Source organism: Delphinus delphis, chromosome 10 (genome assembly GCF_949987515.2).
Source record: "Delphinus delphis chromosome 10, mDelDel1.2, whole genome shotgun sequence".
NCBI classification, from domain to species: Eukaryota; Metazoa; Chordata; class Mammalia; order Artiodactyla; family Delphinidae; genus Delphinus; species Delphinus delphis.
This window is the reverse complement of record NC_082692.2, coordinates 39,827,435-39,850,535: the sequence shown is the minus strand read 5'-3', so window position 1 is coordinate 39,850,535 and position 23,101 is coordinate 39,827,435. Positions and strand designations below refer to the sequence as shown.

The 23,101-nt window shown below is 52.5% G+C and overlaps 1 protein-coding gene across 3 annotated transcripts in view; it reads left to right on the top strand.

Annotated features, from left to right (window-relative positions):
• Positions 1-23,101, top strand: part of PACSIN1 (protein kinase C and casein kinase substrate in neurons 1) — a 62,874-nt gene that overhangs the window by 27,119 nt on the left and 12,654 nt on the right. The window contains exon 1 of one of the 3 annotated variants that reach the window (XM_060021989.1): positions 11,544-11,610. The exons of 1 other annotated variant lie outside the window; for it this stretch is intronic. The gene's annotated coding sequence lies outside the window, so the exon portion shown is untranslated. Of the gene's footprint in view, positions 1-11,543; positions 11,611-11,701; positions 11,891-23,101 lie in introns of those variants that run through there. One more of the 3 variants, XM_060021988.1, reaches the window with a different exon arrangement.

Below are 23,101 nucleotides of genomic sequence, written 5' to 3'. Positions count from 1 at the left end.
AAGCTCTAGAGATAGATTGTGGTAATGGTTGTATAACAATGTGAATACACCTAATTGTACGATTAAAAATGGTTAAAGGGCTTCCCTGGTGGCGCAGTGGTTGAGAGTCTGCCTGCCAACGCAGGGGACACGGGTTCGTGCCCCGGTCCGGGAAGATCTCACATGCCGCGGAGCGGCTGGGCCCGTGAGCCATGGCCGCTGAGCCTGCGCGTCCGGAGCCTGTGCTCCGCAACAGGAGAGGCCACGACAGTGAGAGGCCCGCGTACCAAAAAAAAAAAAAAATGGTTAAAGTGGTAAATTTTATGTTATATATATTTCGCCACAGGTTTTTTTTTTTGGCCACGCCACGTGGCTTGCGGAATCTTAGTTCCCCGACCAGGGAGGAACCCTAGCCCCTGCCAGTGAGAGCGCGGAGTCCTAACCATTGGACCACCAGGGAATTTCCGCACCACAGTTTAAAAAAAAAAAGTGTTCCAGGTGATTCTCATGTGCCTCTGGGTTGAGAGCACTCTAAGAAGGGCCAGCAGACCAGTATGAAAATAATAGTTGCAGTTAAGTACTACAGGTGCTGGGATAGACATGAGTGTGTATGTGGAAAGGATGGGCATATCTGTGTAGAAAGGTCAGAGGGTCAGGGAAGACTTTTTTCCTCATGAGGCAGGCTACTGTAATGATTCAGTCAGTTCTAGAGCCAGACTTCTTGGTCTCAAATCCTGCCTAGCTCAGTGAGTTCTGTGCAGTAACTTAGGCAAGTTACTGCTCTGTACCTTAGTTTCCTCATCTATAAAATGGGAATAATAATAATGCTGGCCTTATAGGGAAGCTATGAAGTTAAACAAGGCCATCCATGTAAAGCGTTTAGGACAGTGCCTGCTCAGTAAATGTTGGGTAATATTATGGTAATGAATATACCATAATTTATCAATTTCGCCAACTATGGACATTTAGGTTTTCTTCCTTTTCTGATTTAACAAAATTGCACAGGACATTTTTGTGTTTGTTTTCTTGAGGACATAAGATTTTCTCAAGAATGTATGCCAAGAAGTAGAATCCTAAGTTGCTGGGATGGGCATGGTCAACTTTATGACCCACCATTGTGATGTGTGCCCACCATCACAGTGCTCTCCAGTGTTGGGGAAACTACTGGGGTCTCTTGAAAGGATTATTTCAACATGACATTTTAAAATATGTGAACCCTGTGTTCAGACGTGTGAGCCTTGCAGATGGTAACAGTTGGGATGCCAGTAACAGAAAAAACAACTCAAAATGGTTTAAATCATTGTGACTCAAATTTTATTGTGTAAATAGATCACATATTACCTGTTAAAATGCAAACTCTGAGTCAGTAGGTCTCAGAGTGTCGGGTGGGGCCTGAGAGTCTCCATTTCTAATAAGCTGTCGGGTAATACTAATGCTGATGGTCTACCAACCACACTTTCAGTAGCAAGGGTTCTTAAACTTGGCTGAAATACCTGGGGGAGGTTTTAAAAATGCTGATTGTTGGGTCCTTCACTCAGAGATTCTGACTTAATTCGTATGAGGTGAGTTTTTAAAGCTTCCCAGTTATTCTAATGGGCAGCAAAGTTTGGGAACTACTTACTTAAACAAAAAGGGAGACTCATTGTCTTGGTTACCAGGATCTCCCGAGGACAGCTCCAGCATTGGTTAGTTCTGTGATTCAATCACCTCCAGAAGCCACTTCTTTCTGGCCCTCCTCCTAGCTCCTCGTAGGCTGCCACAGCTCCAGACATCACATGCAGACTCCACAATGTCTAAGAAGATGAGACTATTTCTTCCTAAATGTCTCTTATCATCAACAAGGAATCCTTTCCTGGAAAGTCTTTCTCTCTGGTCTCACAGGCCAGGGGAACAGGTGTGCCACAAATCACTTAGAGAGCAGTGGTTCTTAAAGTGGGTCCCCGCATCAGGATCAGGATCATCAGATCACCTGAGCACTCAATAGGAAGGCAAATTCTTGAGCCCCACCACAGACCTATTGAATCAGAAACTTTGGGGGTGAGGCCCAGCAATCTGTTTTAACAAGTCTTTCGGGTGATTCTGATGAATGTTCAAGTTTGAGAACCACTGGCTTAGAGTTTGTATCTTGGACCAGTGGTTCTCAATCTGGGTTGATTTCGCCCCCCCAGGGGACATTCAGCATCTGCAGAAGTTTTTGTCTGTTATAACTGGGGGGTAGGTGCTACTGAAATCTAGTGGGTAGAGGCCCAACATCCTACAATGCATAGGACAACCCCCCAACAAAGAATTATCCAGCACCAAGTGTCCGTAGTGCTGAAGTTGAGAGACCCTGTCTTAGGCCAGTCAGCATTTCTTCTGAGTCACTTGTTATGTAGTCAGGACTCTGGTCAGCAAGAGTCAAAGAGGAATGACTGTTGGTTACAGAACCAACCGTGTCTGCTCCTGGAAATTACTTTCACAATAAAACAGACATCCCCACCATCTTTCCCACCCTGCCCCCTTGTGGCGAAGCCCTTTCTTTAGAAATAGAGAAATACTATAGAATGAGAAATAGAGAAATACAAAGAATGGGGTTGGCAGGGTCAAAGAGGTTTCTGTTTGTCAGGAGGAGCAAACACACAGCCCCTGGCTCTCTCCTTTTTTTTGGTGGTGGTGGTGGGGATCCTGGCCAGGGGAAGGGGGGTGTTGACAGGGGTCATACTTGGTGGCTTGCTCCAAATATTATTGGTCATGCAGTTTTGTCAGGAGATTAATCATCTCTCTCTAAACATAACACATGATTTTAAAGGTTGGCTATATCCCTAAATGTGACTTTTGCAGTGTTTTGGAACCATTTTCTTTTTTTTTTTTTTTTGGTCTAAGAAATGCAGCCCCATCGTGTCATATGAGCAGGGGAACAACTAGAATGTAATATGCAGGGAACTCGTCTTTTGGGCCCCATCAAGTGTGTGACACTGGACATGCCTGCATTTGTATGGACCACCTTCTAGCACTGTCTCTTTGAATTTTCTGCAGTGATGGAAATGTTCTATTTCTTTTTTAAAAATAATTAATTAATTAATTGAATTTTGGCTGCATTGGGTCTTCGTTGCTGCGCGTGGGCTTTCTCTAGTTGCGGTGAGTGGGGGCTACTCTTTGTTGCAGTGCGTGGGCTTCTCATTGCGGTGGCTTCTCTTATTGCGGAGCATGGGCTCTAGGTGCGCATGCTTCAGTAGTTGTGGCTCGCGGGCTCTAGAGCATAGGCTCAGTAGTTGTGGCGCATGGACTCTTTTTGTTTTTTTGGCTGCGTTGGGTCTTTGTTGCTGCACTCGGGCTTTCTTTAGTTGCGGTGAACAGGGGCTACTCTTTGTTGCGGAGCATGGGCTCCAGGGCGCATGGGCCTCAGTGTTGTGGCACGTGGGCTCAGTAGTTGTGGCTTGCGGGCTCCAGAGTGCAGGCTCAGTCGTTGTGGAGCATAGGCTTAGTTGCTCTGTGGCATGTGGGATCTTCCCGGACCAGGGCTTGAACCCGTGTCCCCTGCATTGGCAGGCAGATTCATAACCACTGCGCCACCAGGGAAGCCCAGAAATGTTCTATTTCTGCACTAAGATGGTAGCCACTAGCCACATGTGGCTGTTGAACACATGAAATATGGCTAGTGCAGCTGAGGAATTGATTTTTTTTTTTGGAATTGAATTTTCAAATTTATTTAAATCTATTTAACTGAATGGACAGTGGCAACTGGCAACTGTAATGGACCGTGTCACCTTAGATGCCCTGAGTTGTCCCCATGGTTCTCCACAGTGTGCTGGCTCGTGGTGGGCCCCGAGAAGCACTCAGCATACAGGCTACTTAGAGCTGGATGGGTTCATACTCAGAGGATTCCATGTTCAGCCGATCTCAGCTGGCATCCCCTGCCCACCGGCCCCAGATTCCAGAGAGAGGCTCGGTTATTTTGTATTTTGTATATATATATATATTTTTTTGGCCACGCCATGTGCCCTGTGGGATCTTAGTTCCCCGACCAGGGATTGAACCTGAGCCCTTGGCAGTGAAAGCGCCGAGTCCTAACCACTGGACTGCTAGGGAATTCCTGAGGCTTGGTTGTTTTGAATGTTGTGAAAAGCTGCCCCAACATTGAGCATTTCCCAGCTGAGGCAGCTCAGTCCACCCAATATTTCAGAGCTCTTTGCTTTTGGTGAGAATTTTTCTCAGTTCAGTGTAGAAATGTTGATTATACCATACCGGTCAAGAACTCTACCTGGTAATTAATTGAGTAAAAAGTCAAGGCACTTCCCTGGCAGTCCAGTGGTTAAGAATCCGCCTTTCAATGCAGGGGACACAGGTTCGATCCCTGGTCCGGGAAGATCCCACATGACGCGGAGCAACTAAGCCCGTGCGCCACAACTACTGATCCTGTGCTCTAGAGACCGCAAGCCACAAATACTGAGCCTGCATGCCACAACTGCTGAGCCCTTGTGCCACAACTACTGAAGCCTGCATGCCTACAGCCTGTGCTCTGCCACAAGAGAAGCCACCTCAATGAGAAGCCCTGGCACTGCAATGAAGAGTAGCCCCCTCTCGCCGCAACTAGAGAAAGCCAGCGTGCAGCAAAGAAGACCCAACGCAGCCAAAAATAAATAAATAAAATAAATAAATTTAATAATAATAAAAAAAAAGACTCTGTGTGTTCCACTGCAGGGGGTGTGGGTTCGATCCCTGGTTGGGGGAACTAAGATCCTGCGTGGTGCGTGGTGCGTGGTGCGGCAAAAAAAAAAAAAAGTCAATTTGTTTTCCAGCTGAAAAAATTACTTAGCATGTGCGGTTTGTTTGGTAGACAAAAATCTTTCAAAACGTGGGGTTCCTTGGGTCAAAAAATATGCAAAGTGTCCCTGAGTGGTGCAGAAGTTGGAAATTGATAATCTAGTCCAACCCCCTCACCTTGAGGGAGGGATCTGATACCGGCAGAGAGGGGAGACCCATGCCAGGGCTTTGGGCTGGGATGGGGCTGAGTCAGGACTAAAAGCCAGAGCCCTAGGCTTGTGGGAGAGGCCAGTGTCTGAAAAGGCTTCTTGTGTCACAGTGTGTGTGTGTCTGTCCTGGGCTGTCTGCCCCCCAGGACAGTGATTGTGGCATTCCTTTTGATCGGTGCCCAGACAGGTGGGGAGGTGTAAAGCCTCTTCCATGACGGTGTCGTGGAGTAGGTGTTACAGGATAGGAGCAGTGCTGCAGGTGTGCTCACTGGGCTGCCTGTATCACAGTGGGGAGCTACGTGGAAAGAAGGTCATAAAAAATGCCAATTCTTGGGCCCTATTATAGACCTACTGTGGTGGTTGGGTACACTGGTGCTCCCTAACCCCACCTGTGAACCCCAGCTCCTGCTATTCACACCCTAGGTAAGCCTCACCCCCCAATTCCCCCCACTTCCCCACCCCTGTCCACCTGCCACATGGACGCTGGGCTTGGCCATGTTGACTTGCTTTGGCCAGTGAGATAGTGGCCAGCGTGATAGAAGCAGAGGCTTGCTTGATAGGTAAGTAAGTGGCCACACATTAGAACTTGTCCTTTTGGAATGTGTGCTCTTGGAGCCCTGAGCTATCATGTTAAGTAGGGCCAGGTACCCCGTTGGAGAGAGCACGTGGGAGGGAAGGCAGAGAGGGAAGGGGGGAGGGGGAGGGACAGGGTCAGTTGTGTGAATGCAGAAGCTGTCTTGGACGTTTTAGCCCCAGCTGAGGCCATGTGGGAAAGCACCACCCAGCGAACCCACCACCCCACACCCTGGTGGTAGGGGATGGGGCACTGGTTACTGCCAGGCAAGGCTCCCCACTTGACCCCTGCTCAGGGGGATGGGGTGGGACTGGCTGCAGTTTTTTCCATGGTGTTTGGCTAGAGTAGGGCATTTATTGTTTTAAAAGTTTTTGTCTTGCAAAACTGCACCTTTCCTAGTCCTCTGGCTAAAGAGAGGAGGCTTGTCTTGGGGCTGTTTTTGTCCACGTTTATTGGTCTTTCTGGGTTGCTGACTTCTCCAGCGACACATCTGGGATATAGCAGGGAAAAAGAAAACCCAGAGAACTCACTGCACTGTCGTTCCTTGGGTCCTGAGGTCCCTAGTCCGTCTGCCTTCTTCTCTCCCCCTTTAGAGTCTTCTTACGTTTGTTTTATATGTAATGCCCAGGGTTTTTAGCTGGACTTTGCAGAAGGAAAAGGGACAAGTACATTTACTCCATCTTTTGCCCAGGAACCAGAAATCCAGATTTGCCTGTTCTTGAGCATCATGTAAATAGAATCCACAAGAAAGGCCAAACTCGACCCTGAAGTCAACAAATAAAAAAATCTGTCAACAACAACAAAAAAATAGAATCCACAGGCTTCCCTGGTGGTGCAGTGGTTGAGAGTCCGCCTGCCGATGCAGGGGACACGGGTTCGTGCCCCGGTCCCGGAGGATCCCACATGCCGCGGAGCGGCTGGGCCCGTGAGCCATGGCCGCTGAGCCTGTGCTTCGCAGTGGGAGGGGCCACAACAGTGAGAGGCCCACGTACCGAAAAAAAAAAAAAAAAATAGAATCCACTATGTATGTTCTTCTCAGTTTGTGCTTCTCTTGCTCATCATGATGTTTTGAGGCTTTTTTCCATGTGGTTGTGTGTAGTTGGATGCTTTTCATTGCTGTATAGTATTCAACTATGTAAGCAAACCACACGGTAGCATTTGCACAGTGGAGCCCTAGACAGCAGTGAAAAAGCAAACTACCTCAACTGCATGCAATAACTACACGACTTTTTTTTTTTTTTTTTTTTTTTTTTTTTTTTTTTTTTGCGGTACGCGGGCCTCTCACCACCACGGCCTCTCCCGTTGAGGAGCACAGGCTCCGACGCGCAGGCCCAGCAGCCATGGCTCATGGGCCCAGCCACTCCACGGTGTGTGGGATCCTCCTGGACCGGGGCACGAACCCGTGTCCCCTGCATCGGCAGGCGGACTCTCAACCACTGTGCCACCAGGGAAGCCCCCACACGATTTTTTGATCAGTCCTTCTGTGGATGGGCATTTGGGTTGCTTCCAGTTTGGAGCTGCTATGAGTAAAGCTGCTAGAAGTGCTCTTGGTCATGGGTTTCAGTGACCACAAACACTCGTTTCTGTTGGGAATAAATATTGCAAAAGCCTCTTAACTGGTCTCTTTGTTATAGCCTGTTGCCTCCTTCTAGTAACTTTTCCATATCAAAGCCACAGTGATCTTTCAAAAACATTAACTGGACCTCTTCTCCACCCTTGCTCAAAAATACCAGTGCCTTCCTTTCTTGCTTAGAATAAAACCAGATCCTCACCATGGTCCACAGGGCCCTACAGGATCTAGCCCCTGCCTGTTCTTTGTTCCTACCTTGTTTACTCCCCTCTCTGCTGTCCCTTCACCTACCCACCCACCTGTCCACCCACCCATTCAGTTTTGGGTGCCTTCAGTGTGCCGAGCTCACTCCCACTTCAGGACATGTGCCCTTGCTGTCCCCTCTGCCAGAAACAGTCTCCCCCCGGATTATCACATACTTCCTTTTCCCCTTTATATAAGTCTTTGTTCAAATGTTATCTCTTCAAAGAGGGATTCTAAAATGGCCCCCACTTACCCTCTCTATCCCTTTACCCACATTATTTTTCTTGATGGTTCCCATCATCACTTGAACTTTTTACTCTTTATCTGTTGAGTGTCTCCCACTTTGGCATGAAACATCCATGGGGTTATCTCATGGTTATGTGCTGTGTCTCGCTGCCTAGAGCAGCGCTGCATGTAGTAGGTGCTCAGGAAACGTTTGTTAAATGTATTAAAGACACTGACATGGGATTTGGTCAGATGCCTCAGTTCTGACACCAGCATCATCTTCAAGCTAGATCACGGGCCAAGTCCCTTAGATTGTAATCTCCTGTGATCTTGTGACAATGCAGATTCTGATCAGGAGGTCTGGGGTGGGACCCGAGATTCCGCCTTTCCTACCAACTCCCAGGTGATGCCCAAGCTGTGGGACCTGGGACCCAGGCTTTGAATAGTGAGGCCGTAACTGCTCTGAGCCTCGGTTTCCACACCTGTAAAATGGCTCATTGTTGAAAACAAGTGGGTGAAGTGTGTAAAGCACTGCGCATGGTGTCTGGCCTTAGCACACACTCAGTAAGTTTCAACTGCCCCTCCTCTGGGGACCTTTCAGGGTCTGAAACTCAAAGTAGTTGTTGGTTTTCTCCCTCTGATTCTTTCCATCCCCATGTGTTTAGTCCTCTACACAGACCCTCAGCAGAGCCTTGTCCAGTTTATTTCTCCATTGCTGGCCAGCAATCTGCTCCATTCTCCTGTCGTGGGCAGAGGTTTTGGGAGGATTCTGGCATTTTGACAGTCATGCGGGCATTATGCAAATGAGATACAAAGCAGCAGTTAATGAACCCTGATTGCATTTGCCCAGCACTGGGGAACACGGAGGATAACTGCTGGGCTGGGGAGGGGGGCAATTATACTCTTTGGGTTGAACAAGGAGGTGGTGACAGAACAGGTTGGCTGCTCCTGGGGGGCACGAGAGCAGCTGCCCTGTGGCCTGGGTGAGGCCCCCTCCTCATTTGTAGACTGATCCCACCTGTGGGACTGGAACACGATTAAGGTCCAGGAGTAAGGGGCTGAGGTCGGGCATGGTGTGTATGTTGGGGGGGGGGGTCATGGGGGGTGTCCCTGGGCCTGTCCAGGGCCTAAAAGTAGGGGAGTGGAGGCTGCAGATGGCGACTCCTTGATATTTTTCTAGCCCAATTAACATGCAGAGGAAAGTTTCAACAAAACTGTGGCAGAGGACAATTTTCCCCTGAATGGGGTTCACTTGGGAGGAAGGAGACGAGGGAGGTAGGAGGTAGTTAAAGACGGAGTAGTTTCAAAGGGCACAGGCTGACATGGCGTAACCTATTACCCGTATTTTTGCTGGTTTTGGGGGGGCCTCTTATCGATGTCAACTTTGACAAAAACTAAGGATATCCCAATCTTGTTGTCTTCTACCCCCATGATACCTGTCTTGGGGGCCCTCCCAATAGCACATGGGGCTGAGCAGGCTGATAGTAGGGTGGGGTGGGGTGGATGCTCTCTGGCCTGGGGAAGGTGGGGGGCGACAGAAGGGGTCAGCTTCTCAGAAGCACAGAACCTGCCTGAGTGTGGGAGGGCAGAACTCAGGGGTCTGCCAGGCAGCAGATGGGGCTGGATCAGGCTGATGGAGGTGGGTCGGGGGCAGCTATCTTTGGTATCCCTGGATGGAACCGGCTCTTTAGGAGAAAGATGATCCGGGGCCGGGGGCTGGCAGGTGGGCAGGGGGCTCTGTTTACAGGGCCTGGGAACTCAATCCCTCCCCACCCCCTAGCTCTCCCGGGAATCTGCTCTCAGGCACCAGGCATCCCCACCCTCTTGGCCTGGGTGTCGACCTCACTGACTACTGAGCACCTCCAGTCCTGGGGACACCCAGCGTCAGGCTTCTGGCCCAAGTAGGCCAGGCTGGAAGTCACCTCTGCGGTTGTTTGGGGGAGGGGCCCTCACTCACACCCACTATGTCCCTAGCACTTCAAGCACTTATGACCCTGTCCTGCCTTTGACCTAAGGATGAGAAGCACCCTGGCTGTGAAACTCCTAGAAAATGGGTGGCTGTCACTGTGTTTCCTAATCGGATCTTTCCTAATGGAACCAACATAGAGCATCGGGAAAAGCTTGGCAGGCATAGGGTTCAAATCCCAGCCCAGGCATTTTCTGGCTTTGTCCCCTTGGGAAAATTGCTCAATCTCTCAGAGCCTTTGTTTCCTAATCAGTCCTGTGACCTCATCTGCAGGGCTGCCGTGACAGCCGGAGACGGAGACGCTACAGGAGAACTGGAATCAGTAAATCCACTAGCTCATCACTCCTAAGGGCAGGGACTTTGTTTTGCCCACGGCCTGTGTCCCAGCACCTAGAACAGTTCGTGGCACATGGTGCGTGCCTAGTAAATATCGGTTGAATGAATGAAATGCCCTATTTTCATCTATTCTAAGACGATTTCCCCCTCACATTTGACATCACTGATATTAGGATGCTTCATACAATTTAGAGCATGTCTTGGTTTAACTGGCAGCAGTCTTATGATTGAGACGGGTCTTAGATGGGATGAACTATGGAAGAGGCTGTCATTATTAACAGGCACTTTTTGGCTTAATTTTTGGTGGGCTTCTGGTTCTTTCTGATTGTGTGTGCCCTCTCTAGGCTGTGTGGGGTCCCTGAGAATCACCCTAGGGCACAGGGGCTGCAGTGATCCTGCCTGAGGTCTTCCTGAGGCAGTGCTGGGCTGGGGTCAGCACATCCTGTGGGGAACACTGTGTGCCCCGGGCCCCTTTCTCCACTCGATCTACAGACCCTGCTCTGGCGCCCACTGCATGCTATCCCTCCTGGGGAGGAGCGGGTGGCAGGGCTGTCTGAGCCTGGAACTCCCTCTGGGGAGGAGGGTCCCATTTTACTCAATCCTGTCATAATTCCAAGTACCAGGACTGGACAGCAGCTAGGAGGGTGGGGGGAATATCTGTGAGCCTCCTAGGCTGAGGGGGCTCTAGGTAGGATCTAGTCTGGACCAGGCAGAGGACTTTCAGAATGAGGGAGAGGGAGTGGGGGAGGGTGAACCCCGTCTCCTCCCAACCCCAGTCCCTCCAGCAGCCAAGCTAAGACGCGGTGGGCAGATTAGTATCTAGAAGAGCAGACAGATCCTCTCCTGGTTGGGACACTTACTGGTGTCACCGATCCGTCCCATAAGGCTAGGGTTGGGGGCTTGCGTGTATAGCTGTGATTTTATGTAGGACGGGTTTGTGTGATACATGTTCTGGATCCGTGTAGATGTGTGTACACTGATATTAGTGTTAGAGTTATGTGTAAGTATGTGTGTGTGTTACCTGTGCGTGTATAGGTAGATCCACAGATTTGTGGAAATGCACGTGTGCAAATACACATAATGTGTGTTTGTATATATGTGTCGTTGGGGTGCACATGTGCATGTACACGTGTTGGTGCTAATGAGTCATACGTGTGTGGTACAAGCCTAGATGTTTGCTCTAAGGGGTGTATGACAGCTGTGGCCTGTGGGAGCAGCACCAGAATTCAGATCACAAAGCCTTGCTGCCAATAGCAAGCCCAGGAGCCTTGGATGCCCAGAGGAATTGTTTCACTACTGCGGGCCTCAGTTTCCAATCTGTAAAATGGGTATGGAATCTCATGGAATGAGATTGTAGACAAGCATCTCACACTCGGCCTGACACAGAAAAATCTCAGAATAAAAGTTTGGAATTGAGGAATGACTGAATGAGAATAAATGATTAAGCAAGTAGAAATGTTTTACAGAGAGGCATGCGGTAAGATTTTAAGGACCTGAGGGAAGCCTGTGGAAAGGTGCAGCTTACAGTGCCTTGAAGGGATGCTGGGGGAGCAGGGTCTCAGGCAGAAAGAGAAGACGGGGCTGGAGCAGGGACCCCCCCCCCATCCCGTGGGGCGTGGTTGCAAGAGCCTGGGAAGGTGAAGTGTGCGCGTGCCCAACAGCCCGGGGATGCAGGAGCCGCAACGTAGGCGGGCGTCCCCGGGTGTACGCGGGAAGGAGGCTGGCTGAGCGAGCATTGCCCGGTTGCCATAGAAACGAGAAGGAGGTGGGTGGCGGGAGAAGGAGGCGGGTCGGGAGGCGGGAGGGGGAGGAGGCGGCCGTGGGGGCGGGGAGCTGGCTTCTGCAGTTCGGGCGCTGCTGCCTTCCCGAGCAGCGAGCGGTGGAGGGAACCCAAGAGGACAGAGCTCCCAGCCCGGGCGCCAGGCCCCCTCCCTGCCCGCCACCACGGAGAAGGAGGAGGACAGCCGGCCCCTCCGGCCCTGGCCTGGCCCAGTGGGGACAGTGCACTCCTACGTGCCCCTGGCTAGGTGCCCAGACGGGCCCAGGTAGGCATTCCGGTGGGGACAGCCAGAAGAGGCTGCACGGAGAGTGGGGCCCCAGGGCTGCCGTGCCCTCCTACCGGCAGTACCTGGTGGCAAGCACAGGGGTCGAAGGGGCCAGGGCCAGTAGAACTGGTGGGGAGCAGCCTGCATCCTGAGAGGCCCTCTTCAGAACCTGGGTCCTCTCCATCAGGAGGACTGTGCCCCTGCTACCTCTCCTCCTCTGCACTTCTGTCCCTCTCTCCACCGCTGCCACAGGTCCCGACTGGAGAAATGCCTCTTCCCAGGCAGAGCAGGCCAAGGGGGCTGGAACTCCCAGGAACCCAAAGTGCTTGCTCCCCAGTCTGAGGCTGGGGGGTGTGTGGGTGAGGATACCCCCCGCCCCTGCTCAGGGCACTGCTGGGCCCTGGTCATTTGGAACCAGCAGACCCCCGCCTCCACTATCAGCAGCCTCCCTGCTGGCCCCGTTGCTCTCAGGCCCTGGGCTTAGAGCCCCAGTCAGGAGAGAGGCATCTCTCTTCTCCCCCAAGCTGAGGCCCTTACCCCTCCTTGTTCCCCTGCAGACCCAGTTCCCCCAGGACCCCTGTCCCACCGCCCCAGCAAGCCCAGGGGCTCCATGCTGGGGTATAGGAGAGCGGGCCCTGATTGGGTGGGGGGTGCCTGTGGCCCTCCCTCCCCCTCTCTCTGTGCCTCTGCTGCATTGCTTCTGGGGATGACTCCACTGCTGCTGGGGGAGCTCGGGGCACTGCAGAGGAGCTGCTGCCTGCTGCCCAGGAAGGGGTGGGGCCGGGCCTGGGGAGGAGCTGGGCCGCACTGCCTGGCTCTGGGCACGGAGGGGGCAGGAGGGCCTGCAGCAGCGCAGTGGGTGGAGTGCACCTGGTCCTGGCGGGCCCTGGGCCACAGCTAAAGGGCCTCGGCCAGCGTGGGGAGGAAATCCCAGCCTGAGGGGGCAGGGGTTGGTGTGTGCAATCTCAGGCGTGCCTAGGGTGCCTGGGCCTTGGAGGGTCTGCCCCCTTCTCCTGCCTGCCTTCCATCCCCAGCACCCCCTGAGAGCTTGGCTGGGTCCTGGTACCACTCTGTGGCGCTTCCCCTTCCCGGGCACTTGGGCACAGGGCCCAGTGTGATGGGGCCGGGGAATACGTGCTGAGAGGCTGACGTGGCTCCATTCATTTCTGCAAACCTTAGTTGCACCTGCTGAGTATAGGCACAAGGGCCTCCCACTTCAGGGTTAAGGGCCCAGCAGGTGAGAGGGAGGGTCTCAGATGGCAGGAGCTTGGGTGAGGGCTGCAGATCTGCCCAGAAGCTGTCAGTCCAGTAACCCGTGTGCACCGTTACCATCTGCCCCCTGCTTCTCTGAGCCCCGGCACAGGTCAGGGCCTGGGGCTGGCACTGGCGTCTATCCTGCTTCACCTCCTACAGCTGGGCCAGCCTCCATCCCGGCCACAACAAGGGCCCGTGAGGCCTGGAGATCAAGAGCTGGAAGGATCTGTCCCTTCCCCAGGCCCTTCAGGCCTGGCCCTAACCACCGCCCCCCCACTCCTGTTTGGCCTTCTCTAGGCCACATTCCCCTTCTCTTCAATTTTTTTCTGTCCCATGTCCCCCTGGGGTCTGTCTTTGCTTGCTCTGTCTCTCTCCTACCCTTTTTGCCCCCAGGCTCTGGGGCAGTTAGCCAGCAGAATGGCCTCCTGGGGCCCATTTCCCAGCCCCACCCATCACCCCCAGCGGGCTCACAGCCCAGAGCACATGCCCCCCACCTCCAGCAGCCTTCCCAGCATCAGAGGGAGCTGAAGGGAAGCCCCAGGATCACTCAGAGGCCGGGACCCCAGGACTAGAGGAAGAATTTGGCCCAGGGGGGGCCCCTCCCCACGTGCCCCCAGTGCAGGAGCTCTGGGGAGAAGAAGGAACATCTCCACTTGGCTCTCAGGGCGCCAAAACTGAGCTCCCATCTCCCTTAAATTGTTCCTCCCGCGGTGCTCTCCAGCTCAGGAAACAGCACCCCACCTGCCGGCTGCTCAGGCCCAAACCCTGATGCCACGCTTGACTCCTCCTCCCTCTCGCACTCACAGCCAAACCATCAGCAAATTCTGTTGGCCCCACGTCAGAGTACTTCCCACCCCACCCGCCCCTCACTGCTTCTGGCATTACTACCTTGGTCTGAGCCCCCATCTTCCCTGATGGGAGGGCTACAGCCACCTGCCAGCAGGTGCCCTGTACTTCTTGCCCCCTGTAGTCCCCTATTCCTATGCCCCCAGCAGCCAGGGATCCTTTAAGACGTAAGCCAGGGACTTTACTGGTGGTCCAGTGGCTAAGACGCCACGCTGCCAAGGCAGAGGGCCTGGGTTCGATCCCTGATCCCACGTGCCGCAACTGAAAGATCCCACACACGGCAACTAAGACCTGGTGCAGCCAAATAAATAAACGAATAAATATTAAAAACAACAACAAAAACTCTAAGCCAGATCGCATCCCACCTCTTCTCACGCCCTGCACTAGCTCCCATCTCACTCGATGGGGGAAAAGTCACAGGCCTCGCTCTGACCTACAAGGCATCACGTGTCTGCATTCTCTCCCCGCCTTCCCCACCAACCTCTCTGACCTCAACCTTCCCCTCTCCTCACTCCCTCTGTTTCAGCCACATGGCCCCCTTGTTCCTCAACCGTGGCAGCCATGCTTGTGCCTCAGGGCCTTTGCACTGGCTGTTCCCTCAGCCTGGATGCTCTTCCCCCAGATATCTGCATGGTGCCCTCCCTCACCTCCTTCAGGTCTTTGCTCAAATGCCACTTTCTGAGAACGGCCTTCTCTGACCAGCCTGTGTAAAACAGCATCGCTCCTAAGTCCCCACCATCCCTCCCAGACCCCTTCACTGCCTTATTCTTCTCCAGAGCTTTTGTCACCTTCTACCACACTTGATCATTTACTTTTTCATCTGGTTTCTTGTCTGTCTAGCCCTCTAGAATGTCAGCTCCATGAGGCAGGCAGGTTTCTGGTTTGCTCATGCTGTAGCCCAGAGCTGCACTATGAGGATCAGGGCTGCAATTAAAGCCAGGAGTCTCTGCCTCAATGGCTGGCCCCCTGCATCCGTGCTGTAATGGTTTCAGCCCTCACAGGGGAAGGGATGCAATGCCCCCCTGGCTGGGCAGTTGCCCCAGGGCATCGAGTTGGACAGGATGTCCTGCATGGACTGGGTGCACACTTCTTGCCTTTTTCTGACCCAACCATGGCCAGGACAGCTCTACCCGGCCAGGAAGGGGAGAAGAGTGGGCTGCATGCATCCCACCCCCAGTGCTGCTCAAGACGGAGGGCCCCTTCTTCCTGGTCAGAGTTCTGTGCCTCGGGAAAGCCTGCTGTGCACCCACCAGGAGCATCATCCACAGGGCGGGCAGACCTGGTTCCTGCCCTCCAGGAGACCACAGGTGCAGAGGGCTCAGGACAGGACACACCCTGTGAGGACAGAGGGCCCATGTGTGGGATGACTGGTCTCGAGGAGACACGTCCAGAGCAGGGAGGATGGGGGCCTGTCTTCCCACCAGCTCCCACTCCTGCCTCCCCATCTGTGGAGGCTGAGACAAGGCTACGATTAGAGTGGTTCATTGGGAGATGGTCCCTGGAAACACAGAGAGTGTGGAGATGAGGCATGAAGGGAGCTTGAGTGAGCCAGTTCCCACTGTGGGCAGCTGGGGCTCGATCCCACTGGGCACCTCTGAGAGTCAGTGTAGCCAGGAAGGTGGGGAGCTGGGGTGTGTGTACACCTGTTCCACCGGTCATTACTTGAGACTGCCCCTGACCACCCTCTTCCCTGCCTGGTTTTTTCAACTGTTGTTAATGTTAATCACCTAATGTGGTGATGTTTATCCACTGCTTGGCTTCCTGTCTGCACTGGGGTGTAGGCTCCATGGGGGGAAGGCCTGTTCTCCTTCCCTGCTGAGCCTGCAGCACCTAGAATGGTCCTAGAGGCTCCCTAGAGACGGGTGGGCCTAATGAGACGTGGCCTCATCTGCGGCCTGGGAGCAGGGGAGCGCGGGGGCTGCCTTTGGGGGTGATTTTCTGGAGGAGTGAGAGGGCCTGGGGCCTGATGGGGCTGGAGGGAGAGGGGTTAGGATAGGGGTGGTGAGGGGTGAAGGTTGGAGTCGGGGGAGTGGCCGGGAGGAGGGGAGGGGAGGGGAGGGGAGGCCAGCTAGGGGCGGCTGGGGTGCAGTGCCTTCAACCCTTTCCTGCAGGGACGAACCCCACGGCCCACCCGTTCCCTCAGCTCTGCGTCCCTCTGGGGCCCTCCAGCCTCAAGTGAGACCCAGGCTCTGCCTCCCTCAGTCTCCCCCTTTGCCTCCATCCTCTTCCCGCCTCCCCGCCTTGGGGTTTATCATTTCTGAAGGCAGGGCGCTTTGGGGGCTGCCCTGGGGACCTACCTCACAGGAGATGGAGGTTGTGGAGCCTGATTTTTAGACCTGAAGAGAAGGCAAGAGAAAGCCAGGCCTGGGATCTTCTCTTCACAGGGGACCTGGAGACCTGGGGTTCCAGACGAGACCCAGCCGTCATGGAAGGTGGTCTTAGCTCAGGCTGCTGTAACAAAACACCAGTCTCGGCAGCTTAAACAGCAGACGCTTATTTCTCACAGTCTGGAGGCTGGAAGTCCAATATCAAGATGCCAGCCTATCAGGGCCCTGGTGAGACCTCTCTTCCGGGCTTGTAGATGCAGCCTTCCCGCTGTGTCCCCACACGGCCTTCCCTCTGCTTGAGCCCGGGGAGAGGGGGCGAGCTCTTCCTCTTCTTATAAGGACGCCAATCCTATTGGATTAGGACCTCACCCTTATGAACTCATTTAACCGTAATTACCTCCTAAAAGCCCTATCTCCAAATACAGTCACTTTGCGGAGGTAGAGTATCAAAATATAAATTGGAGGGGAACACAAGTCAGTCCTTAGCAAAGGTCTATGGGGGTGTTAGTCCAAAGAGGGGAGAAGGAGACGTGAGGTCATCCAGAGAGATCATCCAGACAGTCTCCTGTTTTGAAAGCTCTGCAGCTGTGGCAAGAGCGGGTAATAATACCCACAGTAATAATAACAGTTAACGTGGTGCTTCCCGTGGCTACTCATTTCACCCTCACGCCAACCCCATGGGGTTGGTGGTATCGTCACCTCCATTTTGCAGATGAGGAAACTGAGGCACAGAGAGTTTAAGCAATTTGCCAAAGTCACACAGCCAGTAAAGTGGCAGAGCCGGGATTTGAACCCAGTCGCTCTGTCTGGCCCCAAGGCAGGGCCCTTAACTAATTTGCTCGTAGTGCTGATCTGGTGGGAGGTGCTGTGCATGTTGGGAGAGCAGGCTGCATCCTGAAGCCAGCAGGACGTGGTTGACAGCGGGGTGTGATGAGGAACCGCACCCGGGTGTGGGGCTGAGGTAGGCTTCTGGCGGGGGACTGAACTGTCCCTTGAAGGGAAGCAGGGTTGTTCTGGGGAGAGGTGATCCATGGGAGGGAGGATAGCATGCGCCCCAGGCAGGAGAGAAGGCGTGAGCAAAGGAGCAGAGCCCGGAATGAGCTTGGGGTGTGTGTCACAGGGAGGGGTGGAAGGACAGCGTATTCCAGCTGACCTGGATCCTTCTCGCTGCATCTGAAGCCCCAGCAGAGGCTGGTAAGGGTCCTTGGGTGGCCCCACGTCAGGCACAGTGAGCCCGTCCATCTCTGGGTGAGGTGAGGGGCGGGGGAGCTGCTGGGAATGTTTGTGAGATCTGAGACCCACCCTGGGTGAGGGGGAGGCAGCTCTGGCTTCTCATGGCCCTGCCGAGGTTTGAGCTGAGCCAGTCCCTTAGGCCAGGAGGGCTGGGGTGACACCCATGGAGTATGGGCTCTGGGACGGAGGGGCAGGGGAAGGACTCACCCTTGGGTCTGGGTCTGACTCTGCCTCCTCCCTGCTGTGTGACCTTGGACATGTTATTTAACCTCTCTGAGTCTCAGAGAAGGCAGGGGAGTCATCACTCATCTCAATGGGTTGTTAAGAGAATTAGAAATAAAGGGCATCAAGAGGTTGGCACATAGTAGGTATTCAAAAATGGTTGTGGTTAATATGAAGAGAGAGTGAAGAGAGGGTGACGTGACAGCCCGATTGCTACCTACTCTGTCTGTGCTGCGGGATCCCTAGGGATGGAGGGCAGCATCCTGAGGGCAGAATCATCACGGGGGATCAAGGAGGAAGAGACCCTGGAACTGGACCCTGAGGGTTGACCAAGAGGAGAGGAGGGGCTCGGAAGCAGAGGACAGGAGGGATCTGGGACCCGCTCCTCTGGGATTCGGCTCTTGGTTGTGTCACCATCGTTATCAACATGGATTGAACACCGACTGTGTGCAGGTGACTATGTTTGGCTCTAGGGTACAGAGTTCAGTGTTTCTGCTATTTAATGAAGGAATGTTCCAGAAGGTCCTTAGCATTTATTCATCATTCTGCAAATAAGGATCATGTACTTACTGCGTGCCAGGCACTGCTCAGGATCTGCTGATGGGTTGGGTGTGGGGTGCGAGAAGAGAGAGGAGCTGGGTGACTCCGAGGCCTGGGGTTGTTAGTGGCTAGTGCCTAGGAATCTACACGGTGGCGTCCACACCCTCCTGCCCTCCCTGGGCTCATGCTTTTAATTCCTCTATCCCCTCTCCAAGCCAGGGGTCAAGGGAACATGACCAAGGCCTCTGCCCCCCAAGGTCTTTTAGAGGCAGCTGGCAGTGGGCCTGGGGCCTGAGGGGGAACACCTTTCACCTTCAGGTTCTTTTCTCCTTAAAGGCAAGTTCAAGGCCTGCATTAAAACTTCACATTTCCATAGTGGTCTGTGTTTTTCAAAAAGAACTTACCACCCTTTTATCATTTGCTCTTTGAAGACTCAAGTATTGTTTTCTCATCATACGAGTTAGAAAACTGAGACTCCCGTGACGCAACCCGGCCGAGATCTCACTGGTAAAAGAGGTCAAGCTGGGGCCAGAGCCCAATACCACCCGTGCCACATGTGTGCCAAGGGCTACAGCATCCTTGGGGGTGAGAAAGGCCCGGCACCTTCCCTGGCTCCACAGACAGAGAGGGCCCATCCTGAAATGGGACTCTCACCCCTATTCCAGCAACAGAGGTGACAAATCAGAAGTGAGGGCTGACAGGCTCTTTCAGTCGGGTCTCAGCCTCTGGGCGCTCATCCACAATGTGGGAGTGAGAACGGCTCCCGCCTTACAGGGCTGCAGTGGGGATTAGAGGCACTGAGACGTGCCGACAGGCCCTGGCACCAAGTCCGTGCTCCATAATGCCAGCTGTTATTATTAACGATGCAGGGCTTCCAGGGCCACAGCAGCTTTACAACCACGATGAGAAAAGTGATAGACGTTGTGCCTGTCTGATGGGCTGAGGACAGCTGAGTGCGGATGGGGCTTGTCCACCGGGAGCAGCAGATTGCGGCCACGCCAGCTTCCTGACCTGAGAGATGCCGCACTCTCAGTGATGGCAGCCCTTGACCGCCATTCAGGAAGGACCCGGCATTTGCCTGAGTTAAGCCCCCGGGTGCCGGTGTGCGGCCGATTTGGAGGAGGCAGGGGCGGGGCGGGGTGGCATGTCTGGCCACGGGGTGATGGGGTGCTCCCATGCCCCCTCCCACGTCCCTTCCCTGACGCTGCCTGCCTGGCTTCCTGGGCCACCTCTGTGTGGGTCTTTCCCAGGGTGTGGGCTGGACCCTCACCGCCGGCTCATCTAATCCTTAAGTCTGGTTGCATCACCCACATTTCACAGCAAGGCCATGTGAGTCACCCAGCGTCACACAGCAGTTGGGTGGCAGAGCAGGGACCCCAAGGGTAGAGCTATTTCTACTAGATGTGCTACCTCGCCGGGAGGCTGGGAAACCCTGCCTACACCCAGGGTGGGGCCGCAGCCAGTCCCACCCTCCCTGGATCTGGACAAGGTGGAGAGTGGCCTCTGCCTTCTTGCATTCCCTTCTAGCCTGACTTGCCAGATCTGCACTGCTCTGTCCCCTCCCTCCATGGCTCCCAGCTCCCTCAGCTCTTCTCCAGCACTGGCTGGAGGCTTTTTAAAAAATATATAATGTATGCAAGGCAAAATCTAAAGGACACAAAAGGACCCATGGTGAAAAATCCCTCCCTGTTCCCGTTCCCCAGCCACCTAGTTCCCTGAAGGCAACTACCATTACTCAGCTTTCCAAAAATATTCTCTGCTCGTATGTTTCCCCCCATAAAAATGGAAGATCCAGCCACACTGTGCTGAACCTGGCTCGTCCTGCTTTAGTGACAGGGCTTGGAGGGTTCCTTCCATTCGAGACCGGAGCATTGTGTTGCAGGCCTGCATGGTAAATTACTTAACTGGTCCCCTGCGGCCGCGCATTTGGGTTGTTTCCAGCCTTTGGTTTTTACAAGCAGTGCTGCAGTAGATAAAATTGGGTGGCATTACCTTCCAGGTAAATTCCTAGGGGTGGTGCTGCTGGGTGAAGGGTGTGTGCCTCTAAGGGTGGGAGAGAGCACCAAGTTGCCCTCTGTCAAGGTGTGTGGAGTCACTTCCCCACTACCAGGGGTGGGTTCAACCGTGTCGTCGTTGCTCCCATAACCAAATGTCCCTACACCCCCCCCCCACCCCCATCGCCAGCTGCTAACAGCTGTATGTGCTGGAGATCCCAAAGAGCAGAGCTCTGTGACTCCTAGGGTTCTAGATGGTCTCTGGCCCCAGGGATACTTAAGTCTTTCATTAAATATCCCTGCCCTTTACTTCTTCAAACCTAAATTCAAAATGTTCTTTATGAAGCAAGTACTGCTTTTTAAGTGAAAAGTGCCAAATGAAGAAGAAAAAAAATTGAGGCTCATTTCTTTGTCCCTTGATGAATTCAGCTGCCTTCCTGCCCACCTACCACCACTGTGCGTGAGTGTGGGAAGGTGTGTCTGAGGCTTTGCTAAGGCAAAAGGAACAAAATATATTTAGTGCCTGAGAGGAGCAAGGAGCAAAAGAGCACCAGCCTCTGAACAGATGGGGAAGCTGAGGCCCGAGAAGGGGAGGGACACCCTTGACCAAGTATCCTTAGGTGTTGGTGCCACATGTCTGCCCAGAGCCTGAGGGCCAGCCTGGATCCCCTGGTTGGGCTGAATCTTGCAGAGACTAGCCCTCGCCCAGCATCCTCACTGGTCAGGGTTCACAGTGTCCAAGGCTGCGGTGCAGAAGTAGTGAGCTGTCCCCTGCTCAAGGCTCACAGCTCCTAGTAGTGTTGTTACTGAAAGTGGAGTCCAGCTACTCGCCACTCTAAAGCCAATTAAAAGGCAAGGTTGGTGGAAAGGAAAGTTTGCTTTATTTCAGAGGCCGGCAACCTGTGGGGGGAGGGTGGATTCCTGTCCAAATGCCAACCCCCCGCCCCCAATGACAATCAGTAGGCAAGAACTTTTATAGACAGACGGAAGGGGCTACATGCAGAAACAGCATTCACTTCTGACAGTCATCTTGAAATTGGTCATGCAGTGGTTTAATCAGCATCATCTTGTTTTTTTTTTTTTAATTTTCTATTGATGTATAGTTGATTTACAGTGTTGTGCTAGTTTCAGGTGTACAGCAAAGTCATTCAGTTATACATATAGTATATTTGTTCTTTTTCCAATTTTTTACCCATATAGGTTATTACAGAATATTGAGTAGAGTTCCCTGTGCTGTAGGTCCTTGTTGGTTATCTATTTTATATATAGTAGTGTGTGTATGTTAATCGTAAACTCCTAATTTATCCTCCCCCCACCCACCACCATGTTTCCCCTTTGGTAACCATAAGTTTGTTTTAGAAATCTGTGAGTCTGTTTCAGTTTTATAAATAAGTTCATTTGTATCATTTAAAAAAATTAGATTCCACATATGAGTGATATCATATGATGTTTGTCTTTCTCTGTCTGACTTAACTTCACTTAGTATGATAATCTCTAGGTCCATCCATATTGCTGCAAATGGCATTATTTCATTCTTTTTCGTGGCTGAGTAATATTCTACTCTATATATGTACTACATTTTCTTTATCCTTTCCTCTGTGGATGGACATTTAGGTTGCTTCCATGTCTTGGCTATTGTAGATAGTGCTGCAATGAATATTGGGGTGCATGTGTCTTTTTATATATATATTTACTTTATTTATTTTTGGCAGCATTGGGTCTTTGTTGCTGTGCATGGGCTTTCTCTAATTGTGGTGAGCAGGGGCCACTCCTCGTTGCGGTGCGCAGGCTTCTCATTGCAGTGGCCTCTCTTGTTGTGGAGCACGGGCTCCAGGTGCACAGGCTTCAGTAGTCGTGGCACATGGGCTCAGCAATTGTGGCTCGCCGGCTCCAGAGTGCAGGCTTAGCAGCTGTGGTGCATGGCCTAGTTGCTCCGCAGCATGTGGGATCTTCCCGGACCAGGGCTTGAACCCGTGTCCCCAGCATTGGCAGGCAGACTCTTAACCACTGCGTCACCAGGGAAGCCCACATGTCTTTTTGAAGTATGGTTTTCTTCGGGTATATGCCCAGGAGTGCGATTGCTGGACCATATGGTAGCTCTATTTTTGTTTTTTTAAGGAACCTCCATACAATTTTCCATAGTGACTATACCAATTTACATTCCCACCAATAGTGTAGGAGGGTCCCCTTTTCTCCACACCCTCTCCAGCATTTATTGTTTGTAGACTTTTTGATATGGCCATTCTGACCAGTGTGAGGTGATACCTCATAGTAGTTTTGATTTGCATTTCTCTGATAATTAGTGATATTGAGCATCTTTTCATGTGCTTTTTGGCCATCTCTGTGTCTTCTTTGGAGAAATGTCTATTTAGATCTTCTGCCCATTTTCTGATTGGCTTGTTTGTTTTTTTTGACATAGAGCATCTTGATTATTTTAAGTACAGTTAATCTTCAGTTCCAGGGTTGGTTTATTCCCATTTCTTTGAGGCCATCTCTCAGAATTGAGGCCAGTTCTCAGCTTATGTCATGGCTAGAGCCTGGTCATCATGTAGTTAACTTCTTCCACCTGGTGGGGTTTTAGTATCTATAAGACAGCTCATAGGATATGGCTCAGAGTATTATCTATAGCCCTTGAGGAGGAACTAATGGTCCTTGACTATGCTTAATGACTAATCTATTATTATTTAGTCTTATTGGACTGTTTTCCTTTGTTTCTTCATTTTCTCACTTCTCTGATTAAACTTACTCTTTGGCTAAAGTTTTTCCACACTCAAAAGGCAGGCTGAGGACATGTG